Raw genomic sequence first — 21,253 nt, forward strand, 5'->3', positions numbered from 1 at the left:
TTGCCCTATTAGTACATATCGCTGTTCGAATATGATGAATATTTATTGTCTGCCCTTATAGTCCTTATAAGGACTGGCTTAAAGGGGCGAAGCAAGAATGCTTTTCATCTTCCCCGTTATCTGTAGAGGACAGTGTAGGGATAAGGTGTTATTGAGCTATTAAAGCTCTGATCATGGCAGGAGGGTAACAGCAATAGCCGAGCCTCAGTTAGAACTTCATTGGCTACAGCATTGCATTCCATCACCCTCCAAGGGTATTGGATTCCTACAACTTTATTGTCTGCATTAATGTGGAAACATACTTTAAGTTTATTTATTTATATTTACATATGGTGTTCCTAGTATAAAATTAAAAATTCTTATTAATTAAGAGAAAAATAACAAAAATAAAAACATGAGTTCTTCTTCAAACTATTTTTGCTACCTTATTGTATAGTAACTTATATAAAAATGTTTTAAATTTTAATTATATTCCTGTCTAGAATTCTTTATTTGTTTAGTAAACAGATTAAGTTTTTCCCCTGTTAACGTGGTACATGTACAGTAGAAACAAATTAATCCGAACGTTCACGTTTTAAAGAAAAATTTCGCAGGAAAAATACAAAAATTAAACTCCAACTTGAATTAATAATTTACGTGTTCCTCTGTTCCTAATAAATTCATTAATTCGCTTAGGCATGGACTCTACCAACGTAGAACACATTTTTCTTAATTCTGCATCTCGAAACCATACTTCTGTAATGGACTGTATTAAGTTATCCTTGGTATCAAAATTCAATTTTCCCAAGTCTCTTTTTCTATTGCCCACAATTTTTCTATTGGGTTAATGTCAGGAGCATTACCTGGCCACTGAAGTAACTGAATGTTCTGATTTTTGAGGAACTCTTTTTTGAAGAATGGCATGGAACGAGATCCTGTCGAAAGATGAATTCTTTCTTTCTGGATCTGTGGGACCACTCTTTTCTCCAATATTTTTATGTACTGATCACTTTTCATCATACTGTCAACAAGCAAGTGATTCTAGACCTTATGTGTAAAACAACCCCAGAAAATCTTTTTAGCCGGGTGGTTAGGAGCTTGTTGAAGGTGGGCGAGAGGTCTTCTCAGCCATGATTGGCGAACATAGGGTACTCGCTCTCCTTGGACAAACAAATGGCTCTCATCTGAGAATATGCCTTTCTTCCACTTCTCAACAGTCCAATCTTCGTACACTTTTGCGCACTAGTCTTCGCATAGCGCATAACCTTCGTCAACCGTTGTTTCTATTTGGTCTGTGGACAACCCTCCATGCTTCGAACAATCTTCGATGGACTGTCATGTCAGAAACATTAATCCCACTAGCTGCAAAGTCTCTATTTAAGTCTACACCAGACATTCTTGGATTAATTTTGCTTTTAGTGCAAAAAGGTGCCCGTCTCCCTAATCTCTTTAAAATCGCATTAACGTAGCTAAACTAATACTCAATGGCAATTTGCCTTTGGGTCATGGATGTGTGCTGAGAAAGAGTACATATTTTGGAAATGTGTACTCTTTAGAGATATGTACAAAATGAATAAAATATTACAAATCTCAACTTGTTCGTAGAGACAGCTAAAACATGCAGCACTCAACCAAAATAGTAAACTAAAATCGAAAATTATTGTGAACTGAAAAACCAAACCAAAAACTTGTCAATAATTCAACTTATTCAGATTAATTTGTTTGCTACTGTACATAGATCATTTTTTTTCTGCTATCCATTTCTAAAAGTGCTGAGTTACATATGCTCCACCCAACTGTAGCTTCATTGCGTACATAAAATAATAAATAAAATAACAATATTTATAATTTAATTTAGAGAGTATTTAATATATTTATTTATAAAACTTTATATTCTTTAGGTTTTCAATAAAGTTTCATTATAATTAAATAAATAAAAAGAAGAGCTTAGATTATAATTGCGACACCATTTTATTATTACAATAATATTTTTTAATAAAAATTAGCACAACGTGATATGCAATATCTCGGCAGGGTTTTGAATAACAAACAACATAAGAAACTGCTAGCAACAGGGGAGGACGCGGCCCTTCTGGTTTTTCCAGTCTCATGAATGAATCAACTGAAGCTGATAAACAAAGGCTTGTACGATACAAAACAGGTTTTTAAATAGGATATATTGTACTATGTTCTCCATGTGTTCTGTTTACCACGTACATGACGTAGAGTGGGTGTGTCTGAAATCGTTTGCAGATGATTAGCTTATGTAAACATTTGTATAATAGCTAAAGTACAAGGAATACTTCTTAGGTAATAGGTTCTTCATTGCATCAGGCCGTTTCGATTATTTATGAGCTCGTCAACAGGACTATAAAGCAGTTAGGGATAAAGAAATATATCTGTATTTATATAAATAAATACTTAAAATATTTAATAAATATAAAAATATATATTTTTAGCTGTTTCGTCAATTGGAGCTCATCAGTACATTCTTGGAAGTAATATTTTTTTTTCTTCTCTTTTTTGGGGGATTTCGGGTGAAAGAAAACCGAGGCCTTCTTTCGACATGACGATAAAAGACATTCTAGTGGAAGAGTGTACCCTTCTGTTGATTTTACCTTATCGTGACCGCCAGTGAGATCGGCTTGGCAAGAGTGTTGCTCTACTCGTGAAGTCATCGTGTTGTTACACAGTGCGTAAGTGGTTTGTGTTACCACACGCCAAGCTACTACGGCTTCTGATAAGTGCCCGACAGCGTTATTGCAAATTAATTGTGTGGGCTCTACAGGAGAAAGCGATATCAGGCCAAGCTGTGCACGAGTTCCGGGTTGAGAAGAACGTTATGAATTGGCTGACAATGAGGGGTTAAAAGGGGTCGATAGCTTGATGCCAAACGAGAAGAAAGATTGACGGAACACTCTATTTCTTGCAACTTAATTTTCTTTGTAAAACGATAGTAAAGTATTTTACGGAAAGAAGTATTGACGTAACCCACTGGAGAATAATATTCGGAGTTTGTTCACCCTCTGAATGAGTTGTTTAATTATTATGTTCTTTACCGCAGTAAATAGCGAGTGAGTAGAGAAAATGAAGTTAACAAGTGGTGGTGGAAGATTGTCTTTGTGGTATAAAGTCGATTCATTGTTGCGTGTGATTGTTGTTTCACTGTCGCGTGAAATGATCTTTCATTCAATATTTCATGGTCTCTTCCTGTAGTTGTTGTTTTTCATTGTTGCGTAATCATGTTGTATAAAAATTATAATCGACATATCTTCTGCGTATAATTGCCATAAAAGTACAAATGTTAATTTATTTCATTAATATGTGTTAGTTCATTATCCAGAAAGCCATTGCAGAAAAAAAAGGAAATGCACACGCGTATACACTCATAAGACAAAACGTTATAAACGTTTACCTACACGACCGAGATAACTGCTTTCACCTCCTTGTCATTGACTCCAATAGACCAAAGAGGGTATCCTGAGGTATTCTGGACCAATTAGCCAGAATAATGTTCTGGAGGCCAGCAACTGAGCGAGACATTGGAGTTTATGATGGATATCGCTTTGCACATGATCCCACAAATGTCTGATGAGATTCAAATGAGAAGAATTAAGCTACCAAGAGAACCATGCAAACGTTGTGACACGGGGATGCTCTCTTGCTGAGAGCGTCCAAGGTCTATCGGGCCACATTATCGCAATACCTGATCCAAAACAATTTCCAAGTAAGGATTAGCAGCTAAGGCGTGTTCGGGTGGGATGAGAAGACCCAATGATGCTCCCACGGCAAGCAATAATATTTCGGCTCATTAGTATCTGAAGTAGGTAGACGCATTTCACTTTATTTGAATTATGCGAATCTTTTGAATTATATAATCATTATTATGAGCGTTAAAAGGAGAAAGATGAACTGAAGAATCCGTTTTCAGCCTCGAAGGGTGGTAATCTCGAAGAGAGAGAAAGTGGAAGCGCGTGTATTTCGTAGTAAACGCTTCCTCTCTTGACGTTTATTGCTAATTTTCCGAAACTACGGACATTTGTCTACATAACACGTTAAATTTAATTGGATTTTCAGTATTCTTGAGTTTTCCGGACTCCTCCTCTCTATTATTACTCTGGCTAGCCAGAAATTCATTACAACAGTTTCGCTTTAATGTGTAATTGTTGTTGTGTGTTTTCCCATGCTAAACGAATTTTAATAATTCATTTGATTGTTGAGGTTTCAGAATTAGGTAGATGGATGTTGATTGGCCACTGGTAGAAGGGTTTAACTGCTTAGAAAATCACTTCAGAAAATATCCTCATGAATAATAAATATACCAAATTACGCTGCAGGCACTAAATGGGTCCGTTTTGACATAAAACGTTTACAGTTTCATTGTTAATCGTAATTTGAACCGTGTGTGTGATCGTGTGCGTGCAATCTGTTATCAGCCTCTTTAACAATATATGCTAATTAAGCGAAGGATTCAATTATAACTGAATTATTTTAATTTACTACTTCGAGAATGCATCGAATTGTTCTTAATTCTAATGATGAATAAATAAACCAATTGATAAGGAATTAAATGCGTTAAGATTGCCAACCCTCTACAAATCTGTGCAGAAATATTTATCAATAACGCTTCAGGACAAGCATTTATTACACAGAACTGTGGAGATTAGGAAGTATGAATATGAACCTCTCCGATCAATTATGTAATGTGCCTTATAAAGACTGTTAAAGAAGCAAAAATTCGAAGTTTGATTTCTAGTACGAACCCTTAAGATCTTATTATATTCATTAAACTAATGTCTGGAAGCAAATCTCACCTAAACAACAGCAAAAATCCTTGATATATATACATCTCTCTCTGTGTGTGTGTGTGTGTGTGTGTGTGTGTGTGTGTGTGTGTGTGTGTGTGTGTGTGTGTATATATACATACACACAGATGCCATTAGGCATAATAAAACTTTCAGAGAGCCAAGTTCACCTGCGCCTGTGTTGTTACCATCTACTCGTTTTCGACTCTTGGTGATCTTGTGAACAAGAGCTCTCCATCCCACTAGACGTCTTCTCTTTTCTTTCAGCATTTGTAAGTTCAAGTTCGTAAGTTCCTTTACGTCACCCATCCAACTCTTTTGGGATCTTCCTCTCCTTCTCATTCCCTCAATCTTCCCCAACATAATTGCCTTTTCCAATGATTCATCTGCTCGCATATGAATCATTGGAAACATCGCATATGTCCAACGTACTTCAACTTCTGATTAGCGATCATGGCCTCCAAGGAGCATTCTGTCTTTTCTAAAACCTCCTTATTGGTCGTTCTTGCAGTCCATGAGATTCTTAATGGTCTCCTCCACGCCCATAATTCAAATGAGTCAATTTGATCTCTTCTCTGTCTTTCTTCTTAATAATCCATCTTTCACATTCATGTATAATTACTGGAAATACCATTGCTTTGACAATTCTAATTTTCGTGGCCTTACTCACACTTCTATCTTTCATAATTTTTGTCAGGTTTAACACTGGTTTTCCCCTATGACTGTCCTTATTTTAATTTCATCTTCGGTTCATTTGGTATCCCTTTATTATTATTAGTAGTAGTCGTATTGAATTTAGCCAGTGTCCCAGAGATAGAAGTGTTTCTCCCTCCAACTAGTGCCTTTCTTCCCCAAAAATAGGCAAACCGGCCTGAAGAACATACGCAGTTAACAGACATAATAAACTGAACCTCGTAGCAGCCGTTGCTTTTGTTCTTAATAACTCCACTGTTATTTTCTTTATTTATTTAATACAGTATTCCAAGAGATCAACTTCGCTTGAAAGTCTTTCAACTGAATTATGAGGAACCAAAATATCAAATGATATCTTGATTCGGAGCTCGAACCTCCTTGAGAATGCTTAAATCTTAAGACATATGATTCCACAGAGAGCATAAAAATTGCGGCTGACACTTTGTATCCAAATGCCGTAAGTTGCAATCTTAGACGATAAAGGGAAGACCTCTGTCATCACCGTCAGACTTCGACCATTTTAACTGATGAATTTATTCCTTTATCTATTTTAGCGTTTATGATTTGGCAGGGGGGGGACGTTTAGTGATCACTTGGCCTTCTCATAGTACGTAAGGCTGTTAATTTATGAGAAACGATTTGGTTTGGAATGTTGGGAACGCATCGGCAAGTTTCCAACGTTAAGGGATAAACAGAACCTCGGGATTGCGTCAATGACTGTGGGCTTCGATTTCCATTGCTGGTTTCGGTATTCTTTCAACGCATACCTGCCTAGGCTCAGGCCTATTGAGCACCGGCTAGTCAATGGTGCATTGTTCGGTGGTTGCGTCGTATTCAAATTTTTTTTTTCTTTGATAGCTGCAAAGTTTATAGTTTCGTTGTCAGGACACTTCTCTGCAATCTGGTCAATGATTAGGATATTGTATAATTTCGAAACTTTGGTTTATCAACAGGAGGAAAATGTCTTTCTTTAATGACAATGACTTCAGCAAGCGGAAAATTCTTGTACCTCGTGTAGTTTATTTCCGAATTCCATTAGCATTCGAAATGATAATTTGTAATATATTAGTCATCAAGCAGTGCAGATAACATCGTCTGATTGTGCCTTACAAATGCAGAAAGTCTTGTGTGTGTCTTGATGAAATCAATTAGCTTTTCCTCAAAATTTGTTTGCCAGTAAAGAGGTATTTTAAGGGAACGTTGAGTGTCCATTGAAATTAGTCATCTAATTTCAATGCGCTATTTTTTTTTTTTTTTTTTTTTTTTTTTTTTTTTTGTCGATGCTGGTACCTCCGGCTCGTATGATTCTTAAAGCTTCAATAAAATCTATATTTATAAACACGATACTAATGCTCGCACAACCTTAGTTGGGGATAATTTATTAATATGTAATTGTTGATGTCTAGATGATTCTAGCTAGAGGATGGGATAGTTAAAGTTATGTACAGCGATTATCTAACTTGACAGTGTTATACAGTGTAGAAATGTTATGTATTTGTGTATATGTATTAAAATAATAATAAAAAAAAGAGTAAAAGAATGAATTTGGAGAGAAGATAAACCCAGTGAATTTGCACACGCCAAAATAATCTGAGTCTAATCATAAAATGAGTCTAACGTGATACATTTTAAATTACCTCAATCTCGGTTAATGCGTTCTATAATACTACGGCTTCGTATCTCAGCAGCGAAAGGGTTAAATTTAAATACTGTTATTATTTGTAGACTTTTTAGTTGCGCCTACCCTAAGACGTGTATAGAATTATGGGCATAATACGTGCACAGGTAACGATTGACAAGTAATACCTAAAAGATCTTACACATTTCAGTTCAAATTTAGTTATAGAACGTAATGAATATTATTGAAAATGTATTTCGAAAAAATTTATACTAGGAAAAAAAAAAAAAAAAAAAAAAAAAACATTTGTTTACGAAATGTTTGAAGAAGAACAAATAAAGCCGTGAAACTCAAAACCAGGAAACTCCGGGATTTGGGTTTCATCTCCGGGCTATGAGGCCAGTGTATTTGTCCATTAATTGCATATTCGGACTGGTGTGTTCGTTTTTAAAGATTTAAAAAAAAAACGAGTTCCAGATGAAAAAAAAAAATCTCTGTATGAGACTGTCTACCTCATCTTCAGTGGATAAGTCTTCTAAAGATGCTTCTCAAGGACATCGTCATCGAAAAAAAAAAAAAAAAAAAAAAGCTGGGAGTTTGTGGAGGCTTCAACATCACTTATCAAACTAGATGCGGAAGATATTATACGAAATTTACTGAATTTTAATGACTTCATTACTGCAACGGCTTTTTAATGAGTTTAATAAGTAAATTACTGCCATCTGTTGGGCGATATTCGCATTGACGGAGCCTGGATGCAGATAGCAGCAAAAGCCTACAGGCTGTTAAAAGAAACGCACTAATGCTTGCACCTCTCTCTCTCTCTCTCTCTCTCTCTCCCCTCTTGCACCATCTCAACATTCTACGGAAATTCCCAACAGACTCGATAAATGCGTTATTCTAGAAGCTGGGATGTTAAGGAAACATAACTCACTCTTTCTAACATTATCCAAGACAGAATTACCTCAGCTTGTTCCAAAAATATCGATAGTACTAACGGAATGCAAGAGTTATTGCTGTAAACTCAAATAAAATCTCGGACATTTCATCCTTAGATGTCTTCTGTTGCATTTATCTGTGAATTTTATAGTCAGTGAGATGAGTCGGAATATTTATGGAACCCCCCAAAATATTTTTCTTTGAATAATAAGTGATGCGGGCAAGTTGATGATATAAATAAAAATAATAACCATAAATTAAACAGTTGATTCTCATATTTCTGTTCTTTTAATGACTCAGATACCAAGAATAATTAAGGGAATGCGATATCTATTTGATGACGTCAATGGTAACAAATGGAAAAATTATTTACTCATCCTATAAACGAAATTCTTTTTTATAGTTGAGTTATATTTTATTTTTCCCTTATTTTTCTAATCTACATTTAAATACTAAAATTCTAAAAACCTTTAATGTTATTTCAGTGTAAAAATAACAATGACAGTAACGTCAGTAATGAACAAAATAAATAAATAAAGACTTCGATATTTGCTCACTATCTGATGTCAAAATTCAATTTGCTGTTATGTTTTTTTTGTTACTCAGTAATTCCCAGTTGGATTACGTAGCAATAAATTTAATCGGGATTCTGCCACTAGATGGCAGCAGATTCGTAAGTAAACTGCAACGTTTCGTACAATTGTTAGTGAATGAATTTTTGAACAATTAGATTACATTGTTACTGTATATATCATGTACTGTCTGCAGTACATGATACGGTTAACGAAAGAGAAAGATTTAAAAGTAAAATAAATCGATTGTTGACAATTCTGTGCACCTGATCTTATGCACGTGACAGTGTGTAAACTGCATAATTGAATATTGTTATGAAACACACCTGTATTATTCATTTAAGTTTCGGTATTGAGATGTTTCATAAAGTAAATAATAAACCATGAATTATAGCACGTAGTTTTTAATTTGTTGGATGTGACTTTTTCATTGTTCATTATTCTACGCTAAAGATCGTCTGTGATATATAAATAGAAATACTGTATTTGTATTTTAACAATATAATATTGTTAAAATACCTAACTATAGTTTACATCTTAAACTATAGTCAAAAAAATACAGTACTTTAACATGCAAGTCGAGTAAATTTATTTTAGTCGAGTAGGTTTATTTCTTATTTTCTTTCATTTTTTCCCTCTTTCACTTGTATTCCATTTCCATAGGTTTGGAAATTATTTGGGTGACAAATAAATCACGTCTGACGTGATGAACGTTCTTTAAGATACTGTTGGACGACTGCAGGCTAAAGCGTTACCTCATTTTAAGAGCAAAAATCCACGCCTTTTTTTTTTTTTATCTTGTGTGTTCAGTTCAAGAAAAAAAAAAAGCTTGTTTATCTTTTTGTGCGTGTTTGTGTACACAAAGACGCTTCTGTAGTATTGATAACATATTGGCAGCTAACAGAAACGGTCTTAGTTTTCATCACCAAGTTCCATAGCAACCTTTGGTGGAGTCCTAGCAACGACACGACCGATTACAAATACGTAGTGTTATCCGTGGAGAGTAAGCAAAGCTAAAAATATTTAGTCGTCGAAAAACAGAGAGCGGGAGAGAAAAGATGGAGATAAATGGAATTGGAGAAACTTTTGAAAGTTTCTCGAAGATTCGAGACCTTCAGAAGTAAACAAAGAAAAGAAGTTGATTTAAGTTGATTCGTTCTTAACGAAAGAAACCGTCTCTTTAATGTTAAGTTCCTCTGAATGGATTTCGTTCTTAAAAAAGGTTTCCAAGACCCCTCCTTCCCCCCCCCCCAGGATGAAGCAAATACTGTAGTATTTCTTGATTATAAAAGAAATTATTTTCTTTAGATTTTTTTTTTTTGTTATTTCCTGATCCGAAATACTTTCTAATGTTTGGCATTTCTATACTTTAATTCATTCAAGTTCACGTCAAGAAATGCTCCAGAGACTTAAAAGATGGTACCAAGAAATAGCAATTAAATCAAAACGAGCTAGTCAACTTTGTTCATTCAAAGATCTAAAGTGTTTTTCTTTTTCTTAATAACTCATCCCGACTTTATTTTTTTCTGAAATAAAAAAAAAAAAATCTGATTTAATCAATCACAAACAGATGTGTCTGAAAGAAGATCGGTAATTACAATTGAAGAGCTTCTGTACGCGTCCAAGATATTCCATCGTCTAAAAATATCCTCATTAAAGTCCAACATAAAAATATTTCAGCTTCCGTTTTCTATCGGACTTCGTTTCTTTTAATTTTCCCTCTCTCTGTCTCTCTTGAATAGCATTCCGTAAGTCCGACTTTTTCCCCTAATGCCGGCACTCAAGGCCATTGGTGTGTCGTACTTTTCTGCACTGATTGCAACGGACTTCTTTGGTCTCCTGTGAGTGCGCTCCTCACCCAAGAAGTGCTTACAGAAAAAATAGAGCAAAACCTGCTGATTGAATGCATCGAGACGGTTCCCTTTGGTGCCTTTATCTCTAAACAATAAGAGAAAACATCTCCAAAGGGACCCTCCTGTTCCTACCGTCAGAGCACATGCCAGTTACTTACTGACAGAACAAGGCAAAGTCGCATCATTGCCAGAAAGGTAATTGTAACTCTAACGTTACCTCTAACAATGCATTAAGTTTGCTCCCTTAAAACAAAACAAGATACTTCCAATTTACCATTAACAGGAGATTGAGAATCGCACGTACTGTGTTATTTATTATCAGGAGGCCAAATTCTGGAGGGCTTCCTTTGCATTGTCTCGTTGCTTAGTAACCACCAGAAGTTTTGTCAGCTTTCTCCCAAATACAATGTCTTGCATTTTAGCTAAAAATTACAGTAGCACGCTGGTTTTCACACCCCGGCTAATCTATGTGAGCAGTATAGAATTCGCTTTGCTTTTGTTTTTGGTATTATTATTTTTTTATTGTTTACAAAAAATATAAACATTATATAAACATTATAAATTTTTATAATTATGTTTTTAATTTTTTTTTGTAATTTTTTAAATTTTATTTTAAAACTCTAAAATTATTAGAAACACCTTAAAATATTTTCTATAATGTATTATTAATAATGATAGGTGCAATTTTTTTTTTTTTTTTTTTTTTTTTTTTTTTTTTTTTTTACGTTAGGTTGTGATTTATCCCGGTCCTTTTTAGGACTTCCAGGGTAACAAATGGCAATGCTGTAGCTAATGAAGTTTTAACTGAGGCTCGGCTATTGTCGTTACCCAGCCATGACTAGAGCTTTTTAGCTCAATAACACCCCATCCACACAGATTTACTTCATTCAGATGACGGGATAAAGAGTCAAGGACTCAGTCCATCGCCCAGTTCTTTTAAGAACTTTTTACGTTAGGATTTTAATGTGATATTTGAACAGATGATAGAGAGGGAATTAAAGGAAGCGTAGTTTGCTTTCAGGAGAACCAGAGAAGCTATCACAACAATACGGATATTGGGGGAAAGAGTGATCGAGTGCAGTAAAGATAAAGATTTGTCTATGCTTTGTGGACTATGAAAAAGTTTTCGATCACGTTAATTACTCTGTTTTATTTGATATTTTGCATAAAATAGGAATAAATAAAAATATTATGAGAATTTCGTTCAGAATATACGAACCTCAAGAAGCCAGGGTCAGATTTGAAGAAGAGGATACTGAATGGATCCCCATGAGAAAGGGTGTGGGATGTCCTTTTAAATGTCTATAGTGAATGGATGATGAGGGAGGCCTTGGAAGATCTGAAGGATGAAATAAAGATAAACGGACACCCGAAAATAATATAAGATGTGCAGATGACATTGTACGTATGAGCGAAACAGAGGAAGGCTTGCAAAGAATTTTGAACAGGGTTGGAAATGAGAGATATAAAATGAAAATAAACATTCAGAAGACAACAGTGATGAAGATTTCAAGGAAAGGAAATGATGGGATGGAAATCACTTTGAACGGACGAAGAATAGAAAATGTAAAAAGTTTTGAATACCTTGGGAGTTGGATAACAGAAGAGTGTAGATCTAATTAGGAAATTAAGAACAGAATTAAAAAAAGCAAAAGCAGCATTTTTCCAAATATACCACATATTAGGAAACAGAATAAGAATCCTCAAGACAATGATCTGGAGCGTGGGGACGTATGGATGCGAGTCCTGGACGATCAATCGTCCTGGAGTGACCAACTGAATCATTTGAAATGTGTTGCTTGAGAAAAATGGATCGCATCAGCTGGACTGAAAGAGTGAACAATGAAGAGGGTCTTAAAAGATTCAAAATGAAAAGAGACTACATGACTAGTATCCAAAGAAGAAAAATAGCGTTTGCAGGACATTTCATGAGAAATTCTTCTGGAGAGCTTCCTAGAATAGTACAGGGGATAGTGGAGGGAAAGAGAGGAAGATCCCGACTTCAATGGAAAGACAACATCAAAGATTGGACGGGCAAGAGAGAGAGAGGAATGGAAGCGGACTGTTCATCAGCTGCAACCCTCTTAAAGAGGAGGCCACAGGATTAGATTAGTGACAAATCTAAGTGCATGATTAGGAATTAAATATTGTATAACATATTATTGTTATAATATAATAAAATTAATATATATTTGAATATTTAAGAATTAATATTATTTGATTTTATTTATACATATTATCACTGATGATTACTGATTATGATTTAATAAATTTAATTTAATTTGTTTAATTTATATTAAATCTCTAAAAAATCTAATATCATAATTTATATTGAATTTATATTATGAAAATTGTTCAGTCACTTTCCCATACACGGCACTCTTGTGTTGTAGGTCTTATGACCTTTTATGTGTACGGTTCACGATTTAAAAAATAAATAAATTAAATAGACGAAATAAAATAAGATTACAATGTGATTTCTGTTGTTCGTGATTGCATATTCATAAAAAAAAAAAAAAAAAGACTGTAAATAGATGAATGAACATTGTAATGTATTTACAAACTAATCGAAACTTTTAAAAAAAATTTAAATAAAAAAATTTAAATTAAAAATAAATTTAAAATATGCATAAATAAAATAAATAAGAATACCTGAACTGGATAAAGAAATAAATAAATAAACAAAGAAATAAAATAAATAATAAAAAAATAAAACTTTTCATATTTTGACTTCAGTACATCCTGAAATTTTTTCATAATAAAATCCACGGGAACTTTAAATACGAAAAAAAATGTTTTTTTTTTTTTTTCGCTTAAAAATCCATGTTTTTGAAAACACCTCTTCCTATCCCTCTCTCCCAAATTCTTTAGGGCAATGCACGTGTGTTGGTGCGCGCGCGTAATCATTCGACTGCTCTTAGGAAGGCAAATCCGCGACCTTCGACGATACTTTAACCTCACGCTTCGGCCTCTCCTCTGGCATGTTGATGAATATTTCTCTCACTATTAACATCGTCAAATTACAGAGCGGTGTTTGTGACGTTTCCTTAAAACAGCAAGTTGTTGATGTTTCTGATTACTTTGCAAGTACTTATTATATTGTCTGAAGTATGTTGAGTTAAGTAGAATAATCGTCCCTAACGACTGAAAAAGAATGCCACGTTATTCGCAATTATACATTTCGCAACAACGAAATTCTGTTTGGTCACTGACATCAGCAAACTAAGAGAAGTTACTTTGTTGCAGTCCGATTTCTGTTTAAAACGATATCGGTCAAGACGATATTTCTCCCAACAGTTTGAACATTGAATACGTATTTCGCACTAAATGAATGTCTCTTGCAAATTCTGGTGTTCAATTTCAACTTCTGTTTTCACGTACATCGCGAGCGAATGGATATAATTACATTGTTTGCTGTCCTTGAAGGCAAGATACAAATTAACTCTCTCGAGTATTAACAGCAACAATTGGACCTTTGAAGTGCAGACTTCTAATACTGTTAATGTCGATCGTAGCGCCACACAGTGAGCGCAGTATACTGTATCAATGCATTACAATCTAAAGAGAAAAGTATAGTCGTATTAAACAAAATATAGACATGCAGCTCGTTTTATTTATTATTTTTTAAAATAATTTCTATGTATGCAGGATGGATAAATTATCCCATCATAAATTATCCCACCGAAACCATCTAGAGAATGCACTCAAGTTACAAATTAAATGCACCCGGTCTTAGGAGAAGCAACAAAGGAATGACAATCTGGCTATTGTGATAGATGGCCATTACAATGAACAAGCTATATCCTTTGCATCATTTTCTTGTGTTTACGGGACAAAAAAATCCTACTTTTCTGGAGAAATAACCCGCTTGCCTGTGACAGAGATCGATTAACGCGGGAACTGGTCGAAGAAAGACTTGGATAAAAGTTCCCCTAGTCGACGACTAGAATCGATAGGTCTTTCTTCGGGCGATCTAGCGCTATGGATGCACATGGAACTTCCACTAAACTACACAGACTCTGAATGAAAAGTTTTTTTTTTAGAAAATTCGCTCTTAGAAAAGATATTCTTGAGTCTGGAAATATTCTAACTGTTGTATTTTTGACATATAATGAGAGGATTCGGGGGAGATTAATTATTGAAACAACAACAAGACAATTTTGGTCTTACTGAGTAGTTTTCGCAGCTGCTCTGTGCGTATATTATGGGAGTGTTAATAATAATCGAAAAACGAAAAAGATGAGACGTTTATCTGAACGTTAATAAATTTACGAATTTGTTTTCTTCCAGAACTTTGGTCTCCGAAAATATATTGCTTGCCATTAAGCATTAAGGAAATCCAAGCCCTCGATTAACATGAATAATAAAGGACAACTGCGAACACCGTTGTAGTGTTAATAAGTCTCCTGACGTCCACCAGTAATGAACCGGCGGACAAACCTTGTGGCGTCGCTCCGTCCCTCCCACGTGCCAAGTGTGATTAGATTGCTCTCATTGAGCGATGTTGCCATCAGGTGAACTCGCAGTGGCTGAAAATGGTAGCAGATTTGTTCTGGAACAGGAAGGAATTGAAGCGAATGCGTTTCGATTAACAAAGGCTAAACTAGAAGTGGGCCAACCACGTGACAGTTTAATGGAAAATGATTGCACAACTTGTACGAAAGTACATAAAACAATCATTGAAGAATACGCGTGTGTAACACGCAGATTTTTCCTAATTAGCCGAATATATATTTCTTTGTAGAGATACAATGAAATATCGCGACCTATCAGTAGATTTGCTGTTCTACAATATTATCGCATTCGTGTATTATAAATAGAGGATATCAGAGCTTGTATAGCTCATTCGGGGCTATGGAGGCTCTTTAATATTCTCTGATAAAAGACAAAAGTTTTTAGTTGGAAAAATTCGAATCCTGTTTACGAAAAAACAAAGAATCTTTAAGGTATTTTTATCTGAATGTAGCAGCTGTTCTCATAGGGCGTGGAATTTGTGTGTGTGTGTGTGGGGGGGGATTTATTGTCTTTGCTTCAGCCAGAACAACCATATTATACGCGATTTAATTCATGCTGTCTTTGAAATTTTCGTTTATTTTATTATTATTATTTGTATGTGTGTGTGTGTGTGTGTGTGGATTTCTTTAGATTTGTGCAAAAGCGTATCCATGCTGTTGTGCATTGCAAGTGGGCGGAGGGGGGGGGAGGATTCTAATGGATGCATTTCTCACTTTACGAGAAAAAAAATTGTCGGTTTCAATATGGAGATTTTCCTTCAACTTCTCAAATATTCCTAATCCTATCCTATCCTTCTCGTCCGTCCTAGGACGAGTTGAGTCCCCCTCCTAATGAGGAGTTACTGGCGAACCGGCTGTATTAAATACAGCCGGTTCGCCACTCTCTTGCTGCATCCCCTAATGCCAATATTCATGACTGTAATCCGTGTGTGTTCTCGGGGTCGGTTTGCCTGTTTGCGGGATGAAAAAACCCAGATAAACTGGAGAGAAAAACCCTGCTGTCCACGCCCAAGACCGACTAACTTGGCTATGGCTGAGGAAGATCTTTAAGCTCCTCACGTCATCGAACCTAGAGCACTCCTTCCCCAGGCACCAAATAAACTGCAGAATTCTTTAAATTTATAAATTTCTTCGGCACTACAGCCTGCCTCATGTAGGGCCTTGGCCTCCCATTTTTGGGTTTCATAACTCACTACGAGGTGGGTTGTTACCCCCACGCTCAACTACGTGTAATTGTCTGCGAAGCGTTGTGTTCTTAAAACCGGTTTGCCTGCTTTGCGGGAGGAAAACCCCTAGATAAAATGGGGAGAAAAACCCTGCAGTCCACGCTCAATACCGGCTAACTTGGGTCTGAAAAAGATCCTTACCCAGGCATATGGTTGCGGAGCGCGTAACCGCTCGGCTAACCGCGCGGACATATTTATAAACTCATAGAAAATATTGAAGGAAAAAAATTAAAAAATTGCTTCGAATTGGAAAGAATCTTCTTGTTCTGATATAATCACTTATACACTCAGGAGGTCGCAAGGTCTATAGCGAAGCAATGCTAAGCGTGGACAGGGATTAAGAGAACGTACGTGAAATGAATGAAAGATAAATAGGAGTGGTTGGTTGGGTTAGTCGGCAGTCAACATGAAAAGATGCTGGGCAACTGTTGTTCATGTTATTGCAGGTATAAGAAAAATGAGGGTGAGCATCACATGGAAATATCTGTAGAAGAGAAATAATGTGGAAAGTGACCATCGGCTGAAGAGAATCTATTAGAGAAGGGTGGTCATTCGACAAACCTGTCTTCTTCTGAAATTTTTAAAGAAGGGAGGAGGGTGCATCACCCCAAATGTCAGAGCAGTATTTTAAGGTTGGAAAAATTTAAGATTTGAAACTTTGTACAGAGCTAGTTTGTATAAGCAGGTGAAAAGTAACGTCTTGAGTAAAAGAGAAAGCTTTTTTGAAACCGATGAATTCTGTTGGAGGGATGGAGTTTGGTCAGGAAAGGTTAGGAGTGTCGTGTTCATCCTGGTCCTCACGATTAAGTTGAGAATTATCAAAGGAAAGAGTGGAAGATTTGAGATTTTTTTTGGCGAAGAAAACAGAAGATAAAATCGTGGTTTGGAAGCATTACGGGTGTCTAAATTAGTGATTCTAAAATCAGATGATCTTTAAGCGTGAAATGTATGGAACCACAATTATTGTTTTAGGATCAGGAAGAAGGAAAGTGCTATCGTCAGCAAAACTGTGAATGCGGATCGATTATCGAAATGAATATATGGATCGATGCCAAGCTTATCGACTTGGAAAGGCCAAGTGCAATAGTACAAGTTTCTCCAAATCTTTCTAGGCCACCTGTCCAGAGTTGGCGATGTAAATGATCTGTTGTGGATCTTGATGGTCGGAATCCATATCAATAGTGAATGAATAGTCTACGTTTTTACAGGCTTTGAAGAGAGTAACTATTGATGATGATGATTGATATTGATGATTTTCTCCATTACTTTACACAGCACTGATGCGAGGACAACAGATCGGAGAGAGAGAAGAGAGAGAATACAACGCTTCGCAGACAATTACACGTAGTTGAGCGTGGGGTAATTATAATTTAGGAATTTTTGTCTCCTTCCTTTACTGTGTGTGTATGGTAGTCATGAGATTTTGGTTACAAAATCTATTCTGTTGCAATGCCTTCTTCTACTGTAATCTGCTATAGTAAATGTTCAAGGCCAAAGTTAGATTATTAAAGCTAGGACAAGATGAAGACTGTGTCAGAAGATACTTGACGAGTTTTAAGAGCTTGGTCTGCTCATTTGTATGTCGCGTTTAAATGCTTCGAATTGTCCGACACGCTGCCAGGAATCTCTTCGTTCCTGTTGTGTGCATTCCATCGCCACATTCTGAGTGGTATCCATGACAACGATTAATTAATTTTCGTTGAGAGAGTGGAATAAAACGGAAGCGAAAGACGTTTGTGTCGTCGGATCCGTGTCCACAGTTTTAAACGTTTAAGAACTGATTGGAAATAAATAAGTAAAAAAAAATTAAAAATGATAATATACACTGTTTAGCAAATTAATATGAACACCTATATTTTGCGTGTTCACAAATATGAATTGAATTCCAGCAACAAGCCACAATAAGGACTTCAGAACTTCGTTGATGTGTAGAAGATTGAATAATACAACTGAGGAGCAGTGAGTTGTACCTAAAAATAAAAAATATTTAAAAAACTGTAACACCAGTTTTTTTTCATTCATTCTTCCGAGTGTTTTTCTTCAATCCGAGAGATTTTCTATTAGACTGAGATCTTCAGAATTCCCAGGACACTTTAAGCAATTAATGTAATCTAAATCTATTCTTTGACTCTTTGAAGAAGTAGAAAATGTCATGGAGTCAAATCTTATTGGGGAAACTAGTGCTCAGGAAGCGTTGACTCGTGCGTTTTTATTCCAGCATCAGCCACGTTGAGGCGAATTGAATGCGTGCATCACTTTTACGCTTTGTAATTTTATTCACAACTCCCAAACTTAGTATCGTTTAATATGTGTGTAAAAAATGGTTCCAAATTAACATAAAATTGAGAAATAACTTATTAATGGATTTTTTTTTCTTTGCTTAAATGAGAATCACGTGTCATAATTCACAATGACTGGCTTCTCCAATTTTCATGAGAATTAAGATATAATTATAATTGCTTCAGTAATTATATTGTATATTTTAGATATTATTTGATTTCATTTTGTCAGTCTGTCTGTTCGTCCGTCGTCATTTATACATATAAAAGTCGTTCTAATACTGGCGTTATAACTCTGCTTCTAATGAAACAAATTCCATAAACAGTTGACACAACACTAATGAAGGTTGCCGCTTTCGATAACAGAAAAGATACAACAGGTGGCGCCACTAGTTTCTTCTATTTTCGAAAAGTTCGGTTTCGTTTTGGACAGAGGTTGTATTTAGAATGTCTACAATTAATTGGAGAATCACGTGATTTTTGATATAAAAATAAGTCGGGAATTTCTAACTAATTTTGCTATTAAAATTAATGGGGACAATAGAAGAAATCATTACATATGCATAATACTGTACAAATATTTAAAAAATAAACTACAGATTAATTGACTACGATATCATTATCCTAATGATAATAATACTATACAAGAACGCACACCGTTTTAATGTTGTCTGCAATTATTTCATTATTACTAAGTTAAAATTATCAATAACATATAATTATACTTCCTTATATAAAGACTGTATACTTTCCTTATAAATAAATAAATAATATTTATTTTATTTGGACAAATAGAGTATTGTATTGTATGCTCTTCAAGTTTTAAAGTATTATCTTAAAATTTAAAAGGTAAACTTTTTTTTTTTTTTTTCCCCAGAAATCTTAGCACCTTACCTTGATTTTAATTATGCAACTGCTAGCTTAAAGACGATTTATGGGTTGGGGATTTAGAAGATTCGCAAGAGAAGGTATTTCAAAGGGGGAAAATAGATGAATTTACACCTAGGTAATTTACTTTTTTTGGCTCCCCTCTCAAGAGAACTATTCTTCACTGTTCTATGCATTTCTTTTATTCCTTAGAAGGAGGGATATGAAGAATATATATAACCTAACAGGGAATGGTGAAGTTCCGATGGAAATCCGTATTCCTTATAATGGTTTCCATCGTTTGATGGGCTCAATGCTGCAACTGGTAGATCAGCTAGCTTGGCACACCGTCTGGTTTAATGTCTCAGCGCCTTGTATTCCTTTTTACGAGCAAATTAGTTGGATAAAAGCAGCAGCTGAGAGGCTTCCTTCACAAACAAACACGCCTATCGAGCATCGCGAATGAATAACTTAATATTATTAAGAGATAGGCTAGCGGGATGTTTTCTGGATAGCACCAAGGAAACAACTCATGCGTATTGTATGGTGGAATCGAAGAGAGTTCGGCCATAGCTAACAAACCCGTAGTGAACGATGGGGTTATAATACAAAAGCCTCCCCTTCGTAGGGAGAAAAATTTCGCTATAGCGATTAATAAAGTTAAAATCCTTGTAGGATGAAATATTATTCTTTTTTTTTTAGGGCAATCCATTTGAAATCACAAATAAATAAAAGAAAAAGCCATAACAAGGACTTAATTTCCACTGATAGGCGGAACACATCCTGGGTATCTGCCACGAACTATTATGCAGAAAGGACTGGTGATTTGGAAAATTCCCAATCACCGTGGATAAATCAATCCTACATCACTTGTCGAGCGGAGTGATGGATTAATTTGTCTACAGATAACCATCATCTAAGCGCGGACCTGATAATCCTTCTGAATCTTCAAGATCTACAACACGTCGCATATTGTAAAGAACGTAATAAATTCTTTTAAAATAATCCATCTATCAAGACACATGAAATAAATTAATTTATTGGATAAAACAATATTGTACATTTAATTTGTTACTGAATTATTATTAGAATTGATATGTTATAAAAGAAAAAAATTATTTAATAATAAATATATTAATAAACCATTTTAATTTTTGAACTAATTGAAATAAATAACATGTTCATCTCTTATTGCAATTTTAATAGCTTCTAATAAGAGATTAACATTCGTTGACGAAACAGATTTCTCTAAATATAGGAGACCTAAGGCCATCCTAATTCCTAACGAGGATCTATAACTCGCACCCACCTGGGCAGAGCACTTAGCTCATAAACTTATCCCTACACAGCTATCTTATCAGATAGCAGGGATTATAAAAGCATTTTGCTTCGCCCTTACAGCAACGTCTTGCGTCTTATTACAATTTTAATAGCATTCTTACTTGAACATTTATTTTAATATTTAATTCTTTCAATTGGATTACTTTTTTTCAAAATGGAGGACTTTTTACGTTTTTTTATTTTGAAATTTTTAGACAGCGGTTCGATAGGTTTTTGTAAAAATCAGTTACTTTTGGTTTTGTAAGCTTGCCTATTGAGGCGCAGCGATAAATGGAGCTCTCATTTAGCAAATATTGCGAATTTATTAGCTAATGTTTTTTTTTTGTGTGTGTGTGTGTACATCCAATGATGGATAGATTACGTTGAGGTTAATATCATCAAGGAATACTGTTTCTCTATGTAACATTGGATAAAAAAAAATGACTTTTATTTGTTACGGTGAACCCGGATAAACCAATAAGCAAGTTTTTATTCCTCTTCACATGAGTATCGAGTTACACACTAAGCTACAGAGGCTCTAAGGGGAAACATTCATTCCAAAGAATACTTTATGGGTTGAAAGTTTTC

The 21,253-nt window shown here is 35.2% G+C and overlaps 1 protein-coding gene across 1 annotated transcript in view; it reads left to right on the top strand.

Annotated features, from left to right (window-relative positions):
* Positions 1–21,253, top strand: part of LOC150093724 (cGMP-inhibited 3',5'-cyclic phosphodiesterase 3A-like) — a 289,278-nt gene that overhangs the window by 72,694 nt on the left and 195,331 nt on the right. The window lies entirely within an intron of this gene.

The sequence above is a fragment of the Typopeltis vanoorti genome, chromosome 23 (assembly GCF_054136105.1).
Source record: "Typopeltis vanoorti isolate ZY-2024b chromosome 23, IOZ_Tvanoo_1.0, whole genome shotgun sequence".
In the NCBI taxonomy this organism is placed as follows: Eukaryota; Metazoa; Arthropoda; class Arachnida; order Uropygi; family Thelyphonidae; genus Typopeltis; species Typopeltis vanoorti.